Source organism: Hypanus sabinus, chromosome 22 (assembly GCF_030144855.1).
Source record: "Hypanus sabinus isolate sHypSab1 chromosome 22, sHypSab1.hap1, whole genome shotgun sequence".
Taxonomy (NCBI): domain Eukaryota; kingdom Metazoa; phylum Chordata; class Chondrichthyes; order Myliobatiformes; family Dasyatidae; genus Hypanus; species Hypanus sabinus.
This window is the reverse complement of record NC_082727.1, coordinates 18,188,165-18,208,583: the sequence shown is the minus strand read 5'-3', so window position 1 is coordinate 18,208,583 and position 20,419 is coordinate 18,188,165. Positions and strand designations below refer to the sequence as shown.

Sequence of the window (20,419 nt, the reverse complement as noted above, 5' to 3'; positions counted from 1 at the left end):
CCAGCAGCCATTCAGAAAAGGTTCTCTTTATTCCCACTTTTTGCCTCCTATTAATCAGTCAGTGCTCCATTCCTGATAGTATCTTTCATTTAGTACCATGTGCTCTTGTGAAGCAGCCTCATGTGTGGCACCTTGTCAAAGGCCTTCTGAAAATCCACTGATTCTCCTTTCTCTATCCTGCTCATTAATTCCTCAATGAATTCCAGCAGATTTGTCAAACAAGATTTCCCTTTAAGTAAACCATGTTGACTTTGGATTACTTTATCATCTGCCTCCAGGTACCTCCAAACCTCACCCTTAACAATCGACTCTGTCATCTTCCCAGCCACTGAGGTCAGGATAACTGGACTATAATTTCCTTTCTTCTGCTTCCCTCCCTTCTTGTGGAATGGAGTGACACTTGCAGTTCTCTATTCGTCCAGAACCATGCCACAACCTAGAGATTCTTGAAAAATCATTGCTAATGCCTCCACAATCTCTTCAGCCACCTCTTTCAGAACACTGGTATGCAGTTTATCTGGTCCAAGTGACTTATCTACATTCAGACTTTTCAGCTTCCCAAGCATCTTCTCCTTCTTAATAGCAATGCCACCCATTTCTGTCCCCTGACGCTCATTTCTGGCATACTGCTAGTGTCTTCCACAGCATGACTGACACAAAATACTCATTTGGTTCATCCACCATTTCCTTGTCCCCTATTACTACCTCTCCAGCATCATTTTCCAGCGGTCCAATATCTACACTTTTCTCTCGTTTACTCTTTATAAATTTGAAAAAAAAAGATTCGGTATCCTCTTTGATACTGTTGGCTAGCTTACCTTCATATTCCATCTTTCTTCCCTTATAGATTTTTTAGTTGGCTTCTGTTTGTTTTTTAAATGTTTCTTAATCCTCTAATTTCTTGTTAATTTTTTGCTCTATAATATGCCCTCTCTTTTGCCTTCTATTGACTTTGACTTCCCTTGTGAGCCACAGTTGCGTGATCCTGTAGAATACTTCTTTCTCTTTGGGATGTACACATCCTGCGCTTTCCACATTGCTTCCAGAAGTTCCAGCCATTTCTGCTCTGCCGGTGTTCTTTTCCACTCAATTTTGGCCTGCTCCTCTCTCATGCCTCTGTAATTCCTCTTAACCCAGGGGGAGGTTCTTCAACGAGATCCATTGCACAGCATTGTTGAATGCCACACTGAAATCCAGAAGCAGCATTCTGACATAAGTGCCCTTGTTTCCTAGGTGAATGACAGATACTATGGCATCTGTCATAGAGTGGTTTTATCAGTAAGCATATTAGTGAGTGTGCAATGTATCCATCCTGTGCCTCCGAATTGCTCCTAGAAACTTCAGTCATTCCTGCCCTGCCGTCGTCCCTGCCAGTCAACTTCAGCCAGCTCTCATACCTCTGCAGTTTTCTTTACTCGACTGTAACACTGATACATCTGACTTCCGCTCCTGCCTCTCCAATTGCAGGCTTAAGTCTATCATGTTATGACTACTGCCTCTTGAGGGGTCCTTTACCTAATTAAATCTGGTTCATTACACAACACCCAGTCAGAATTGCTGATCCCCTATCGGGATCAACCACAAGCTGCTCTGAAAAAGCCATTTCATTCTACATGTTCTATCTCTTGGTATCCAGCACCAACCGAATTTTCCCAATCTACCTGCATATAGAAATCCCCATTGCCTATCATAACATTGCCCTTTTTACATGCCTTTTCTATCTCCCGTTATACCCGACATCCTGGCTGCTGTTCAGAGGCTTGCATATAACCCCCAGCAGGGTCTTTTTTACCCTTGCAGTTTGTTAACTGTATTCACAATGATTCAACACCTTCCAACCCTATGTTACTCCTTTCTAATGATTTGATTTCATTTTTTACCAACACAGCCATACCACCTCCTCTGCCTGCATGCCTATCCTTTCAATACAATGTGCATCCTTGGATGTTAAACTCCCATCTATGATCTTTCAGCCATGATTCAGCCCATAACGTCATATCTGCCAATCTCTAACTGTGCTACAAGTTCATTTACCTTATTTGGCATGTAACCTCCCTGGGTCGCCTCAGGCTCGCTCAGCTCGTTCTCGTCTAGGGGGAGCAGCCTTCGGCCCCGCCAAACTGGGTAATCAGCTGGTGTGGATGCTGTGTGATGTCCCCGCCTCGCCCAAAAACAGACAGTACACCATATGTGATTAAATGAGTACAATTTATAAAGGTTACTATAACTAAGTGATTAATAACAATACAGTATATATGAAGAAAAAAATAAAGAAAAGGCGCCAAACTTATCAAAGTTCAAACCACTTTGTGGTAAACCAGATTGGTATATGGCGTGCATTCAAATACCTTCAGGCCTGTATTTGTCACCTTTTCTGATTTCATGCCCCTTTTACACTGTAGCCCATCCCACAGACTGCAATTTTGCCCTATCATCAGCCTGCCCTTCCTCACAAGTCTCACTATACATTACCTCTGCTTGTAACCAACAGCCCTATTCCCATTCCCCTGCCAAATTAGTTTAGACACTCTTCAAGGGCTCTAGAAAAGGAGCTCACATGGATAATGGTCCCCATTAGGTCCAAGTGTAAGCCACCCCATTTGTACACATCATACCTCCCCCAGAAGAGATCCCAGTGATCCAGAAATCCGAACCCCTACCCCCTGCACCAGTTCCTCAGCCACATATTCATTTGCCCAGTCACCCTATTCTTACCCTCACTAGTGCATGGCACAGACAGCAGTCCAGAGATTACTACACTGGAGGTCCTGTTTCTCAGCTTTCTACCTCACTCCCTAAATTCTCTCTTCAGGACCTCCTCATGAATAGGCAGAAATAAGTACAGCACCATTGCCACTCCTGTCTCTCTCTGGGGTGGCACCCCTCTGATTGTTCAAATCAAAATTAGGTTTATTATTTGTCATTTTACGGCAACAGTACAGTGCGAGGCATAAAAGTTACAGTAAGTTACAACAAATGAATAAATAGTTCCAATAAATAACAAGACCATGAATCAGAATCAGGTATATTATCACTGATGTACTGTATGTTATTAAACTTGTTTTGTGGCAGCAGAACTGTGCAAGATGTAAAATAATTACCATGTTACAATGAGAAATACAGTATAAAATTTAAATAAGCAGTGCAAAATTAGAGCAAAATAATGAGGTAGTTTTCAAGAGTTTAATGACAGTTTGGGAACCTGACGGCAGAGGAGAAAATGTGGTTCTTAAGAAGTTGAGTGTGTGTCTTCAGGGTCCTGTACCTCCTCCCTGATGGCAGAGGGGAAGAAGCTGTTCCTGAATCGCTGAGTGTGTGTCTTCAGGCTCCTGTACCTCCTCCCTGATGGCAGAGGGGAAGAAGCTGTTCCTGAATCGTTGAGTGTGTGTCTTCAGGCTCCTGTACCTCCTCCCTGATGGCAGAGGGGGTGAAGCTGTCCCTGAATCGTTGAGTGTGTGTCTTCAGGGTCCTGTACCTCCTCCCTGATGGCAGAGGGGAAGAAGCTGTCCCTGAATCGTTGAGTGTGTGTCTTCAGGCTCCTGTACCTCCTCCCTGATGGCAGAGGGGGTGAAGCTGTCCCTGAATCGTTGAGTGTGTGTCTTCAGGGTCCTGTACCTCCTCCCTGATGGCAGAGGGGAAGAAGCTGTCCCTGAATCGTTGAGTGTGTGTCTTCAGGCTCCTGTACCTCCTCCCTGATGGCAGAGGGGGTGAAGCTGTCCCTGAATCGTTGAGTGTGTGTCTTCAGGGTCCTGTACCTCCTCCCTGATGGCAGAGGGGAAGAAGCTGTTCCTGAATCACTGAGTGTGTGTCTTCAGACTCCTGTACCTCCTCCCTGATGGCAGAGGGGAAGAAGCTGTTCCTGAATCACTGAGTGTGTGTCTTCAGACTCCTGTACCTCCTCCCTGATGGCAGAGGGGAAGAAGCTGTCCCTGAATCGCTGAGTGTGTGTCTTCAGACTCCTGTACCTCCTCCCTGATGGCAGAGGGGAAGAAGCTGTCCCTGAATCGCTGAGTGTGTGTCTTCAGGCTCCTGTACCTCCTCCCTGATGGCCTGGATGGTGAGAGTCTTTCATGATGGATGCCACATTCTTGAGCTTTTGAATGTCTTTGATGGCAGCAAGGGTTGTGTCTGTGATGGAGCTCAATGAGTTTACAACCCTTGAAAAGACTTGGAGGCCATTTATTCAATATTTTCACATGATGTAATTCGACCCTGTTCCAATCCTATTTGTTTTTCCAGTTTTGATTATATGTGTGTTGAGAGGATCGGAGTTGGGGACACTGATGATCCTTTGTCTGTTTATAGATACTATAAACAGCCCATTTTTTCCCCTTTTTTCCTTTTTTTTCTTTATTAGTTAGTGATTAGTTTGTTAGATTAGTTTTTCTTGGGGTAATAATATTTTTTTCTCTTTTTCTCTTTTCTGTTTTTTTCAACATGATATACCTAGTTTTTTTTGTTTCGTTTATATGACATTTGTATCATTCATGATTTGGGAAGACCTAACTATATTGTACTTATTGCTTGTGTATCCCTTTATGTTCATTTTAATTTTGTAATTTTGTAATCCCAATAACTATGTATTAATCTTATCATGTTGATATTAATGAAAAGATTGAAAAAGAATGAATGAGTTTTCAACCTTGTGAGGTTCATATCAAGATGTGACGCAACCAAGTCAGAATGCTCTCTGATGTATCTCCTCTCTGTCTGCAGTGAAGGGAGGAGCCTAGACTGTGGTCCTTCCCCACAGAAGCCTTGCCATTGACAGATCTCAGCTTCAGCTGCCCCTCAGCATGTCCACCCGGAGCTGGGACTGAGCCAATCAGCAGCAGAGAGAGGAGAGACTGGTGAGCACGATCGGAGAACTTGGGGTTGAATTAAGACATCCTGCCGAGAACCTGGTTCAAACGCAGCTGTTTTCCTCCATCTCTCAGTGGCAGGAACAGATGCAGGAAAAGGTGGGGATCTGCAGGAAGAAACACATATTTATGCACGACGATGGCCTGGCATGCCTTTTTTTAGTGAAAGGAAACCAAATTGAAGGAAAGCATTGGTAAAATTCCACTATTTTCTTTTCTATGGATGAGCTGCTTCGTCCATGTTCTTTGGAAGCAGTGTACCTACCCATAGCAGACTTGGGTCCTGATCAAAGGCGATTTCCAGAGCTGGCCACAGCCCTGCCTGTTTACCATCAGGGCTTAACGACACATGCACCAGGTTATGTCAACCACAGCGGAGAACTGGCAGCTCTTCACCCCTTGATTCTTGCTGGCAAAAAAAGGCGAATATTTCACGCATCTGAAATTCTCTTCAAACCTGACGCAACATGTCGGTTAAAGGTGGGGCTGTTCTCAGTGGGAACAGGAGGGTGAACTCTGTATCCTTCCTGCCTCACTTTATTCAGAGTCGGAACCCTACAGAGACTCTTCTGTCTGCTGTGTCTGCCAGTTAGACTCTGAGCCCTCATTCCAACCCCCTGAGATCAATAGTATTTCATCCTAGTTACAAACCCGGTTCCCTTTTAAAAGTTTTAAAAATAAATTTAGACTTCAAAGTCTGCGTTCTGTATCACCAACACCATCTGAGCCAGTAATGTGGCTCCCCCCACCCCTTCCCCAGTTCCTCTTTGTCACTGGATCTATCTTTGCCTCTTTCCTCTGGCAGCTCATTCCATTTGCCCTCCAGCTTCTGTGTGGGAAAATTTACCTCCTCAGGTCCCCATTAAATCATTCCCCTCTCATGTTAAACCTGTGCCCTCACGATCTTACTTAAATTACCTTGGTCTGCATGTAGATTGAGATGCACTTATTTACCATGTGTACATCGTTTGTGTTCACAACCAACACAGTCGAGGATGTGCTGGGGGCAGCCCCCAAGTGTCACCACACGCTCTGGCGCCAACATGGCATAAGAAGCAACTACTGCGGGAAAACAAGCCCCTTTCCCTCTGCCCCACTCACCCCATCTCATCTCATCACACACACATGCCTTCAATCCCAGGACAGGCCTCTGCTATATCGCCTAACAACACCGCTGGTTTATAAATATAATTTGTGGGAAGTTAGTACTGGAGTGAGCTGTGTGAATCATGTCAGTTACATGACGGCTCCAGGTCTCGTCAGTCCGGTGGTCCTGAAGCCAGTCAACGCTACTCTCCCAAGCTAGAGATGTAATGGCAGCAAAGTGGCCAACTTTGTGGTCAGTGCGGAGGATCACGTGCTCTGCCGATGTACTTCATTAGGTGAGAAGGCATTTGCAGCCTTGTCAATGGTCTTTTTAATAACCGTTCTTTGACCAAATATTCTACTGAATTTCCAAGAAATCTCACGTGAGCAAAGATTCAGTGGAAATGGCATTCTTCGGTGAGAGCGATTCAGAACAAGGTTTATTATCACCAAATTAAATCATCTGAAAATTGGTCTAAGGCACAGGAGCAGAATTAGGTCATTCAGCCCATCGGGTTTGCTCTGCCATTCTATAATGGCTTATTTATTATCTATTGCTCTCAACCCATTCTCCCGTGACCTTTATTCCCTGACTAATCAAGGATCTATCAACCTCCACTTTAAATATACCCAATGACTTGGCCTCCAAGCTGCCTGTGGCAATGAATTTCATAGTTTCACCACTCGCTGATTAAAGAAATTCCTTCTCATCTCTTTTCCATTCTGAGGCAGTGCTCTTTGGTCCTACAGACCCCCACTATAGGAAATATCCTCTCTATGTCCACTCTTTCAATATTCAGCAGGTTTCAATGAGGACTGTACCCACTCCCCAATTCTTCTAAACTCCAATGAATACAATCCCAGAGCCATCAATGGCTCCTTTTACATTAACTCTTTCTTTCCCGGGAACACTCTCATGAACCTCCTCTCAGTCCCAAACTGTTCACTGGTTTCCCTCTCCATGGATATTACCTGACAGACTGAGCTCTTCCAGCTTTTCTGTTTAAGTTTCAAGTTCCTGGGTGTCAAGATCTCTGAGGATCTAACTTGGTCCTAACATGCTGATGTAGTCATAAAGAGGGCGAGACAGTGACAATATCTTAATAGAAGTTTGAAGCGATTTGGCATGTCGACAAATACACTCAAAAACTTCTATAGTTGTACCGTGGAGAGCATTCTGACAGGCTGCATCACTGTCTGGTATGGAGGGACTACAGCACAGGACCAAAAGAAGCTGCAGAAGGTTGTAAATCTAGACAGCTCTATCTTGGGCACTAGCCTACAAAGTACCCAGGACATCTTTAGGGAGCGGAGTCTCAGAAAGGCAGCATCCATTATTAAAGACCTCCAGCACCCAGGGCATGTCCTTTTCTCACTGTTACCATCAGGTAGGAGATACAGAAGCATGAAGGCACACACTCAGCGATTCAGGAACAGCTTCTTCCCCTCTGCCATCCGATTCCTAAATGGACTTTGAAGCTTTGGACACCACCTCACTTGTTTATATACAGTATTTCTGTTTTTTGCACATTTTTTAATAATCTATTCAATATATGTAATTGATTTACTTGTTTACTATTATGTTTTATTTTATTTATTATTATAATTTTTTGCTCTCTCTGCTAGATTATGTATTATATTGAACTGCTGCTGCTAAGTTAACAAATTTCACGTCACATGCCAGTGATAATAAACCTGATTCTGATTTAAGTTTCCAGATAATCCTCTCTCCTGATCCTCGAGGTGCCCTGTGTGAAAGATTCACTATCCGTCTTCAGACATACTTGCGGGAGATGGGAAATGAATGTCAGACATGGTCATCAGTGTTACCAATTTGACAGCACAAGTGGCTAATACACGGAGACACAACTTTAAGGAGGAAAATATAGAGGGTATTTCAGAGATAATTTTTTACATAGAGAGTGGCGGGAGCATTGGTTGCCCTGCCAGGGGTGCTGGTAGATACAGATATATTTAAAAGACTATTTGCCACATGGACAAAAAGGTTAGATCGATCTTGGAGTCGGTTGAAAGGTTGGCACAACATTGAGGGCCTTAGGGTCTGTACTGTGTTCCATTGTTCTTTGTTTTGTTCCACTTTGAGATTCTTTCCTGTTTTTTCATCCTTCTGTTTTTCCTAAGAACTTTACAATCCCTGTTTGAGATCATTATTGGACATTGGCCAGTCCTGGTTCAACCTCTGAGATGGAGAAAAGCACTGGTCCCTGAGATACTTACATAAACCTCACTGTCTACCTCATCTCCTTATACAATATACTTCAGTCTATGAGCTCCTCAGTCTTCAGTCTGACCAATCTCATAAACAATTCTCAGTTCTTTTGTTGGGATACAGAAATCCAAACACTGAGGAACAATTCCTAACTCCTAGCGCAATGAATGATCTGTTGAATGAACCCAGCAAGCTGAACAACATCTGTGGGGGAAAGCGGTGAAAGAGGTCCTCCAGATGTTGAGGAAAGAACCCAGAATGTTGAAAATTCCATCCTCGCCCCCCCACCCCCCAGAGGACCTTCTTCCTTAAGATCCTTCAACAGATTGTTGGTCCCTTTTGCAGAATGAAGATTAAAGGTTAGCTTTATTTGTCACAAGTACATTGAAACAGTGAAATGCGCCATTTGCTTCAACAACCAACACAGTCCAACGATGGGCTGGGACAAGTGTTGCCATGCTTCCGGTGCCAACACAGCATGCCCACAACTTACCAACCCTAAACCGTACGTCTCAGGAATGTGGGAGGAAACCATGGGTAGAACGTACGAAATCCTTACAGACAGCTGGTGCTGTTATAGCGAAACTATCCCTCCTCTCATTGCTACAATCAGGGAGGAGATATAGGAGCCTGAAGGCACATTCTCAATGATTCAGGAACAGCTTCTTCCCCTCTCTCATTCGATATTGAACCCATGAACACCACCTCACTATTTTTTGTTCTACTTAATTAATTTAAATTAATAAGGTGTCCCCCGCTTTATGAATGTTCACTTTACACCACTTCCCTTTTACAAAAGACCTACATTAGTAATCTGTTTTCGCATTATGAAGAGGATTTTCGATTTTAGGAAATTTTTTTCCATATAGATTAAATGTTCTTGGCTTTACGCCATTTCCGCTTAAGAAAGGTTTCATAGAAACGCTCTACCTTTGTAAAGGGGTGGGGGGGGGGGGAGACACCTGTATATATATTTTAACTGTAATCCACAATCTTTATTATTATGTATTGCAATGTATTGCTGCCACATAGCAACAAATTTCACAATGTATGCTGATGATACTTAACCCCATTCTGATTCTAATTCTCAACAGTGTTACACTAACTGTTATGCTACTGCGCCGTTCCACAGTCTCAGTCTTGTGTCTTTTGTAAATTTCCAGTGTCTTACGCCCACAGATGCTATTTTGTGACCTTGCTATAGAATTACAACAGACTTGAAACTGGTGCCAAGCGCGATTCCTATTCCATCTGTGAAGTTTGAGACCCTGGTGCTGAACTCAATCCTTTCGTTCCTCCAGTTCACCTTCACAACCTCACGGAGCAGACTGGCCTCTCTGAGATCATTGCCCACACAACAGACAGCTGCTGAGTGCTTAGATCAGTGTGATCTGTGCAGAGACTGAAGGGAATCATGTTTTTCATGATGCCACATCAACTTAGAAGCGAATTTTAATCAGAACCATTTAAATATTCAAAGACCCCCTAAAAGGAGTAACAGTCCTTTAGTAATCACTTCATTCTTCAAGCATCATTCTGAAATATTACAAGGTATTGAAGCTATTCTTTAGCTTAAACAGCAAGCCTTACATAGTCACAGAGCATTTCAGCACAGAAACAGACCCTTCAGCCCATCTAGTCCATGTCTTGTCCCATTGAAATGCACCAGGACCAAAGCCCTCCATACCCCACCCATCCATTTACTTATCTAAATTTCTCTTAAATGTTGCACCCAAACCCACCACTTCCACTGGCATCGTCTTCTGAGTGAAGAGGTTCCCCCTCAGCTTCCCCTGAAACATTTCACCTTTTTGCCATAAGACAGTATTTAGGCCATTTGGCTTATTGGGTCTGCTCCGCCATTTCATCACGGCCGATCCATTTTTCCTCTCAGTCCCAGTGTCCTGTCTTCTCCCCATATCCCTTCACACCCTGGCCAATCAAGAATCTGATGGTTACTCTTAACCCATGACCTCTAGCTCTCGTGTCACCCAACCTGAGTGGAAAAGGCCTGCTTGCATTTACCCTATTTATGGAACTCAATGTTGTATACCTTTATCCAATCACCCCTCACTCCCCTGAACTCTAGGGAATAGAGTCCTAATCTGTTCGACCTTTCTTCATAACTCAGGTCCTCAACCCTGGAAAATATTTCTCTGTCCTTTTTCAATCTTATTGATATCTGTCTTGTAGGTAGGTGACCAGAACTGCACACAGTGCTCCAAATTCAGCCTCACCAACTTCTTATATAAACAGCCAGAGGCACAGTGGTGTGGCCAATGCTTGTTAGGTCAGCGATGAAAGGCCCATGGATGAAGGATAAATGGGAGGTAATGGGTTATGTAGGAGAGAATGGATAGACAGTGGAACAAATTAAAAGGTCAGCATAACATTGTGGGCCGAAGGACCTGTACCGTGTCCTATGCTCCAAATAGAGTGGCATGGTAGCATAGAGGTTAGTGTAATCTATCGTAGCGCCAGCAACACGGATTCAATATTGTCACCGTCTATAAGGAGTTGGTACATTCTGTCTGTGACAATTATTTGGAAAACCATTGCCTAATTTGGAATAGGCAGCATGGCTTTGTGTGTGGCAAGTCGACTCCCACTAACCGGACTCGGTGTTTTGATGAGCTGCCGAGGATGACCGATGAAGGTAGAGCTATGGATTTTAGTAAAGCATTTGACAAGGTGCCCCATGGGTGGACATTAAGATGCGTGGGATCAATGGTGAATTGGCTATTCGGATTCACAGTTGGTTTGCCCAGAGAAGATCGAGAGCAGATGTTGAAGGGGCTTATTTGAGCTGGAGGTCTGTAATTAATGGTGTTTTGCAGGGACCTAAGCTGTCTGTGATGTATATGAATGGCTTAGATGAAAATGTGGATGAGTGGGTTAGTAAGTTTGCAGATGATACAAAGATTGGTGGTATTGTGGACTAACAAAGGATAAAGTGGGATATAGATCAGAAATGGCAGATGAAGTTTAAGCTAGCCAAATGTGAAGCTTTACATCTTATAGGTCAAATCTAAAGAGACAGTATATTGCTAAAGGCAAGACCCTTAGCAGTGTTGATGAGCAGAAAGACTTTGAGGTTGAAGTTCATGGCTCCTGGAAAGTGGCGACACAAGTTAATTGGGTGGTTAAAAAGGTTTATGGCATACTTTCTTTTACTAGCTGAAGCATTCCTAAAGTCAGGAAGTTATGTTGCAGAGTTATAAAACTCTAGTAAGAGCACAGCTGGACTATTGCATACAGTTCGGGTCTGCCCATTATAGGAAGGCGGTTGAGGCTTCGGAGAGGGTGTGAAAGTGGTTTACCAGGATGCTGCCTGGTTTAGAGGGCTTGTTCTATCACGAGAGGCTGGACAAACTTGGGTTGTTTTCTCTGGGGTGTCGGAGGCTGAGGGGAGACCTGATGGAGGTTTGTAAGATTATTGGAGGCATAGACAGAGTAGACAGACAGTATCTTTCTCTAGGGTAGAAATGTCTAATATCAGAGGGTATGCATTTAAGGTGAGAGGGGTAATTTTAAAGGAGATATGAGGGGCAGGTATTTTACAAAGCGAGTGGTAGGTGGGTGGCAGAGGCAGATATATTAGGGACCTTTAAGAGATGTTCAGATAGGCACATGAATGTGAGGAAAATGGAAGGACATGGACTTTGTGCAGCAGAAGGGATTAGTGTAGCTGGCCATTTGATTACTAATTTAATTGGTTCAACACAACATGATGGGCCAAAGGCACCGTTCCTGTGCTGTACTGTTCGACGGTCATCGAGAGCTTCGTTTTCCTCACAGCTCTCAGATTTCCTCCCACATTTCAAAGACTTACGGTTTGGGGTTAGTAGAATTACAGAGTAACACAGCACGGGAACAGGCCCTTAGGATCAGTGAGACTCTACTGACTCACACACTAATCCAACATCAACTCCCACCAGGTTCTACCCCTCAGCCACACACCGGGGCAATCGACAGTGGCAAGTAACCTCCCCCCACCCCCTGACCAGCACGTACCCATCTACCTCCATTGTTCTGGTTTATAACTTCAAAACACAAAATTAATTCATAGGAAGACACAGGAGTGGATCTAACTCTGGGTTTACTTTAAGTGAGGTGTGTATGTAACATGTGGTAGCATGATGATGTATGCAATTCACATATTTATACATATAACCCATAAGGAATTATTTAAATGAACTGGAATACTTACGCTACCAATATAAATACAAGGTTACTCAAACGTCAGTTGTATATTAAATACACAACATCTGTTTCAAACATAAGCAATGACTTGGCCTCTACAGCTGTCTGTGGCAATAAATTCCACAGATTCAGCATCTTCTGGCTGAGGAAATTCTGCCTCACTTCTGTTCTAATGGGATGTCATTCTATTCTGAGGCTGTGCCCTCTGGTCCTAGACTCTTTCGCTATTTGAAACAACCTCTCCACATCCACTCCATCAAGGCCTCTCAATATTACCTACTATATTTGTGCGTCTCGTGAGTTTATAAACTCAATAATGTAAGCACTCTTGGTGAAAGATTAGGATTTAGAGAATCAATCCCAGCGACATCTATGAACTGAAAATGAACAGATTTAAAACCTGTGCAAGCACTTTCTCCCAGATGGTAGCCCGGCTCCAGGTTATCACATTGATTCCGGCTCTTGCCACTGGAAGGAGGGGCAGGAGGGGAGCAAGCTCTGAAAGATTCAGATGAACAACACCGGAGATGCCCAGCTCTACACACCAGAAAGTGATAAACAAATTGGCTCCACTTTCTCAGGAAAAGAATGCGAAGATGTGACCCAAACGGGAGCTGCATCAATCCCCCCGGCACAGGGCTTAAACATTACTCTTTCAAATTAGAGGGTTATGAGTTCAAATCCCATCCAGGGAAAATAACACAGGCAATTTAAAGCTTGTGCTTTAATATACAAGGGGCCTGTTCAGTAATAGAACCATAGAACACTACAGCACAGTACAGGCACTTCAGCCCTCCATGTTGAGACAAAAACTGTGGTGCAGCGGTTAGCGTCATTACAGCGCCAGTGACTGGAGCTGCTGTCTGTAAGGATCTTCCCACGGGCACTTGGGTTTTTGGGTGCCATGGTTTCCTCGCACAGTCCAAAGACGTACGGCTTAGTAGGTTAATTGGTCACATGGGTATGTTGGGCGGCACAGGCTGACTGCTCAGGAAGGGGCTGTTTCTGCACCGTAGATCTAAATAGTAAATATAAATCCCAAAGGGGCTTGATGGAGCAGCTGAAGAGAGAATTTTTCTGCTTGTGGGGATGAGGGGAACCAGAGGCCATTAGCATCACAGATCCAGTGGGAAATGCTGCGGAAAATTGCTTTCCCCAGAGAGTGGTGCTCACTCCCACGGGGAGGGGTGATGTCTGTAGGGGGTGATTGTTGTCGGCTGGCGAGAAGTGAATGGAATGTGAGGGAAGGAGGCTCGAGCGGAGGATAAGTGGGCCAGATGGGCTGAGTGGCCTGTTTCTCTGCAGTACAGTCACTATCATACTGCATAAAGTACTTCACAGCTTGAGTTACAATTGAAAGGGTATGCACGACAGTGACCACTTCATCAGATACCTCCTGTACCTAATAAAGTGGCCACTGAGTGTATGTTCATGGACTTCTGCTGTTGTGGTCCATCCACTTCAAGGTTTGATGTGCTGTGCGTTCAGAGATGCTCTTCTGCACACCACTATTGCAATGTGTGGTTATTTGAGTTACTGTTGCTTTTCTCTCAGTTTGAACCAGTCTGGCCATTCTCCTCTGACCTAGAAACATAAAAACATAGAAAATAGGTGCAGGAGTAGGCCATTCGGCCCTTCGAGCCTGCACCGCCATTCAGTATGATCATGGCTGATCATCCAACACAGAACCCTGTACCTGCTTTCTCTCCATATCCCCCGATCCCTTTAGCCACAAGAGCCATATCTAACTCCCTCTTAAATATAGCCAATGAACCGGCCTCAACTGTTTCCTGTGGCAGAGAATTCCACAGATTCACCACTCTCTGTGTGAAGAAGTTTTTCCTCATCTCGGTCCTAAAAGGCTTCCCCTTTATCCTTAAACTGTGACCCCTCATTCTGGACTTCCCCAACATTGGAAACAATCTTCCTGCATCTAGCCTGTCCAATCTCTTTAGAATTTTATACGTTTCAATAAGATCCCCCCTCAATCTTCTAAATTCCAGTGAGTATAAGCCTAGTCGATCCAGTCTTTCTTCATATGAAAGTCCTGCCATCCCAGGAATCAATCTGGTGAACCTTCTCTGTACTCCCTCTATGGCAAGAATGTTTTTCCTCAGATTAGGGGACCAAAACTGCACACAATATTCTAGGTGTAGTCTCACCAAGGCCTTGTCCAACTGCAGTAGAACCTCCCTGCTCCTGTACTCAAATCCTTTTCCTATGAATGTCAACATACCATTTGCCTTTTTCACCGCCTGCTGTACCTGCATGCCCACCTTCAATGACTGGTGTACAATGACACCCAGGTCTCGTTGCATCTCCCCTTTTCCTAATCAGCCACTGTTCAGATAATAATCTGTTTTCCTGTTCTTGCAACCAAAATGGATAACCTCACATTTATCCACATTGAATTGCATCTGCCATGAACTTGCCCACTCACCTAACGTATCCAAGTCACCCTGCATCCTCTTAGCATCCTCCTCACAGCTAACACCGCTGCCCAGCTTCGTGTCATCCGCAAACTTGGAGATGCTGCATTTAATTCCCTCGTCTAAATCATTAATATATATTGTAAACAACTGGGGTCCCAGCACTGAGCCTTGCAGTACCCCACTAGTCACTGCCTGCCATTCTGAAAAGGTCCCGTTTACTCCCACTCTTTGCTTCCTGTCTGCCAACCAATTCTCTATCCACATCAATACCATACCCCCAATACCGTGTGCTTTAAGTTTGCACACTAATCTCCTGTCAAAAGCCTTTTGAAAATCTAAATATACCACATCCACTGGCTCTCCCCATCCACTCTACTAGTTACATCTTCAAAAAATTCTATAAGATTCGTCAGACATGATTTTCCTTTTACAAATCCATGCTGACTTTGTCCGATGATTTCACCTCTTTCCAAATGTCCTGTTATCACATCTTTGATAACCGACTCTAGCATTTTCCCCACCACCGATGTCAGACTAATCGGTCTATAATTCCCTGGTTTCTCTCTCCCTCCTTTTTTTAAAAAGTGGGGTTACATTAGCCACCCTCCAATCCTCAGGAACTAATCCAAAATCTAAGGAGTTTTGAATAATTATCACTAATGCATCCACTATTTCTTGGGCTACTTCCTTAAGCACTCTGGGATGCAGACCACCTGGCCCTGGGGATTTATCTGCTTTTAATCCCTTCAATTTACCTAACACCACTTCCCTACTAACATGTATTTCCCTCAGTTCCTCCATCTCACTGGACCCTCGGTCCCTTACTATTTCCAGAAGATTATTTATGTCCTCCTCAATGAAGACAGAACCAAAGTAGTTATTCAATTGGTCTGCCATGTCTTTGTTCCCTATGACCAATTCACCTGTTTCCTCTCATTAACCTCTCATGACCTCTCTCATTAACGACGCATTTTCACCTGCAGAACTGTTGCTCACTGATGTTTCTGTTTCCCGCACTATTCGCTATAAACTCTAGAGACTGCTGTGTGTGAATATCCCAGGAGGTCAGCAGTTTTTGAGATACTCAAACCACCCCATCTGGCACCAACATTCATTCCATGGTCACAGTAATTTAGATCACATTTCTTCCACATTGTGATGCTTGGTTTGAACAACAAACCAATGACTATGACTGCATGCTTTTATGCATTGACTTGCTGCCACATGATTGGCTGATAAGATATTTGCTTAACGAGCAGGTGTACCTAATAAAGTGGACACTGAATGTGTACAAGTCGACAGATTGACCAAGACAGCGGATACCAAGTGTCTAGCTTTACAATCACAAACATAGGTTCCTATTGCAATGGACTAGTCTGTGATATTCACATTCTGAGAGAAAAAAACATTATTTTAAGGTCTGGCGTGGACGAAATAGCAGGGCTGAAGGATTTCCACAGTTCTAGGGGCTCCCAGCAGACATGTGGAGAACAGATCTCCAGTTGCTTTTCCTCGATCAAGAGTTCCTTGTGTACTCAGAGCAAGTTGCTCGCTGCAGCTGCCTGGAAAGAATCTGGCCAGAGCTACTGCAAGTATTGAATCCTTTGTACACGTATCCCTGCTCCAAGTATTCCTCCTGTAAGCTATGGGTGTTGTGGGGGGGGGGGGGGGGTGGGGGTGGGAATGGAAATCGGCTGCTCAGGCAACATCAGGGCATCTGGGTTGGACATTCAATGAGGCTCATGTAAAGCCACCAGCACCAGATACAGTATCTCCAGCAGCAGTGGTCCCTGCTGTGCTGGGAGGTCCAGGATTGAAAGAGGCAATGATAAAGATACAGCAGATATGGATACATATAAAGAGAGCTGTTGGCACATTGGCCTCCAAGTATCGGAGTGCTGGATACAGGGGAATGTACCTGTGATACACCAACACTAATCCTAAAGCTGTGACATTCACCACTAAGGGTGTCCAGGTGAAGAACAGCCTGTTGCCTACAAGGCCTCTTTCATCCCGACTTGGAAACCTGATTCAAGATTGCTTCAGTACACAAATGTAAAGGACAACAAAATAATCGTTACTCCGGATCCAGTGCAGCACAAAAATTAAAAACGCAATAAGATAAAGAATACAATAATTAAAAAAACATGGTTGACGTAAATATGCACGATAGCTATTATACATAGATTGATTGTATATTGATAAAGTGACGATAAAGTTTGGAGGAGCAACACCTCATATTCCATCCAGGTAGCCTCCAATCTGATAGCATGAACATCAACTTCTCCAGCTTTCAGTAATTTCCCCCCCCCCCACCCCTCCCTTTCTCTCCTCTTCAATTTCCCACTCTGGCTTTGTACCTCTTCTCCTCACTGACCCATCACCTCCCCCGGTGCCTCTCCTTCCCTTTCTCACTCTCCTCTTCTATCAGATCCCATCTTCTCCAGTCCTTTGCCTTTTAGCACCTGCTATCTCCCAGCTTTTTAGTTCATCACTTCCCCCCCCCACCCACCCACCTGGCTCATCCTCCTTCCACCCTCCCCACCTCCTTCTGGCATCCTCCCCCTTTCCTTTTCAGTCCTGATGAAGAGACTCACTCTAAAACTTCAACTGTTCATTTCATAAGGCCATAAGGCATAGGAACAGAATTAGGCCATTCAGCCCATTGAGTCTGCTCCGCCAATTCATCATTACTGATTGATTATCCCTCTCAACCTCATTCTCCTGCCTTCTCCCCATAACTTTTGACACCCTGACTAATCAAGAACCTGTCCATAGGTAATTTCTAAAGTAAGTACATGTTCAGCACAGCATTGTGGGCCGAAGGGCCTGTATTGTGCTGTAGGTTTTCTATGTTTCTATCAACTTCCACCTTAACTATACCCAATGATTTGGCCTCCACAGCTACCTATGGCAATGAATTCCACAGATTCACCAACCTCTGGCTAAAGAAATTCCTCAGCTCTGTTCTAAATGGATTTCTCTTTATTCTGAGGCATTAGGTTAGGAAACATCCTCTCTACATCCACTCTACCTAAGCTTTTTAATATTTGATAGGTTTCAATGAGATCCTGCCTCATTCTTCTAAACTCCAGAAAGTACAGGCCCAGAATTGGACAGAACAGAACTTCATTGTCATTGCTTAAGCAATGAGATTGTGGTGCTACTCCAGTCTGTGAAAACGGATATTTACAACACATGCGGTAAGGCTTAATAATAAAATAATTCCCATATTTACATGCAACAAATGGCTTTGATAGTCCATAACACTGAAAGGCCATTGGCAAGCCGGGGTGTAGCGTTATTCATCTGCACAACAGCCCGCGAGGAGAAGCTGTTTTTCAGTCGTACTGTCTTGGCCGAGATGTTTCTGTATCTCCTACCAGATGGCAGGAGACGGACCACACCGTGTCCAGGATGGGATGGGTCTTTAATGATACTACGAGCGCGCTGTAGGCGTCAAGAGTTGTAGATTGTCTTCAGGTCTGGTACTTGAATCCCAACACTGCGCTGAGCCATCCCAATCACCCATTGGAGTGCTTTGTGATCTGTCCTGATGCAGCTAGAGTCCCACACTGTCATTCTGAGCGTCAGTATGGTCTTTATCGCACATCGATACAAGTTGAACAACAACTTTTGGGGCAGATTAACTCTCCGTGAGTACTTCAGGTAGTATAGCTGCTGTTGTGCCTTCCCTACTAACGAGGTTGTGTTGACGGATCAAAAGAGCTCCTCGGTGATAATCGTCTCCGAAGATGAAGCTAGAAATCTGTTCCACTACCTCACCATTGATGAACGATGGGGCTTGTTCACTTTCCTGAAATTGATTATCATCTCTTTTGTCCTCTTGATGTTGAGTGACAGGGTGTGGTTCCTGCACTAATCGGACAGTTTCAGCACCTCCTCTCGATGTGCAGTTTTATTACCGTTTGTTAGCTCAATCACAGTTGTGTTGTCTGCAAATTTGGTGATGAAGTTCGTACCCTGAACTGGAGTGTAGTCACAAGTGAAGAGAGAGTAGAGGAGTGGGCACAGTACACATCCCTGCGGGGCACCAGTGTTCAGGGTTTGTGGGGGGGGGGGTTTGATCTGCACTTGCTGGGTACGATTAGTGAAGAAGTCCAAGGTCCAATTACAAGATGATGAGCCGAGACCTAGATTGTGGAGCTTAACAATCAGCTTGTTCAGTAGTACGGTGTTAAAGGCCGAGGTGTAATCAGTGAAAAGCATTTTGTGCTCCAGGCGTTCCACGACAGTATGAAGGGTGATAGAAGTGGCATCTTCAGTTGATCTATTTGCCTTGTAGGCAATGTGGTGCTGGTCCAGGGTAGCTGTGATTATGCCTCATGACCGATCTTTCCAAGCACTTGACAGCTATGGGAGTGAGTGCCACCAGTCTGTAGTCATTAAGACTACAATGTTGCCACTAACATCCTGGGGATTGTTAAGGCAGTTGCTGCGTTGAAGCGTGCTGCAAGTAGAACCTGAGACAGCGAGAAGTTGTAAATACACACAGAACCTCTGCCAGCTGGTCGGTGCAGACCCTGAAGACCCATCTGGGTACGCTGCCTGGTCCCAAAGCGCAGACCCTGAAGACCCATCTGGGTACGCTGTCTGGTCCCAAAGCGCAGACCCTGAAGACCCATCTGGGTACGCTGTCTGGTCCCAATACGCAGACCCTGAAGACCCATCTGGGTACGCTGTCTGGTCCCAATGCGCAGACCCTGAAGACCCATCTGGGTACGCTGTCTGGTCCCAAAGCGCAGACCCTGAAGACCCATCTGGGTACGCTGTCTGGTCCCAATGCGCAGACCCTGAAGACCCATCGGGGTACGCTGTCTGGTCCCAATGTGCAGACATTGAAGACTCATCTGGGTACATCGTCTGGTCCCAATGCGCAGACACTGAAGACCCATCTGGGTACGCTGTCTGGTCCCAATGCGCAGACCCTGAAGACCCATCTGGGTACGCTGTCTGGTCCCAATGCGCAGACCCTGAAGACCCATCTGGGTATGCTGTCTGGTCCCAATGCGCAGACACTGAAGACCCATCTGGGTACGCTGTCTGGTCCCAATGCGCAGACCCTGAAGACCCATCTGGGTACATCGTCTGGTCCCAATGCGCAGACACTGAAGACCCATCTGGGTACGCTGTCTGGTCCCAATGCGCAGACCCTGAGGACCCATCTGGGTACGCTGTCTGGTCCTGTTACATACCCCGTAACTGGGTCACTTACCAGCAAAGATAGAGAGGCCCGTTGAAGTCTGATGATACTATTTTCGACAGTATTTATTGGTAAAAATACACAAAAATAATATCAATGCAAATATACAGATAAAATACATCATCAATACTAAATCTAAAAGTGTGGGTATAATAATAATCAATAAGAAATAAGCTCTATCGTTGTCTAGGGGATAATGTATTGTCCGATGGAAATATAAAAGTCACTCAGTTCATGTAGGCTGCAGCCTTTGGGGACCGCTGGGTTGCAATGGTTGGAGAGAGAGAGAGAGACAGAGAGAGGGAGGGAGGGAGGGAGAGGGAGAGAGAGAGAGAGAGAGAGAGAGAGAGAGAGAGAGAGAGAGAGAGAGGAGAGAGAGAGA

At 44.7% G+C, this 20,419-nt stretch overlaps 1 protein-coding gene across 4 annotated transcripts in view; it reads right to left on the bottom strand.

The window, feature by feature from the left end:
- The window catches only part of r3hcc1l (R3H domain and coiled-coil containing 1-like), a 347,567-nt gene that overhangs the window by 7,909 nt on the left and 319,239 nt on the right, over positions 1 to 20,419 (bottom strand). The gene's annotated exons all lie outside the window — the stretch shown is intronic.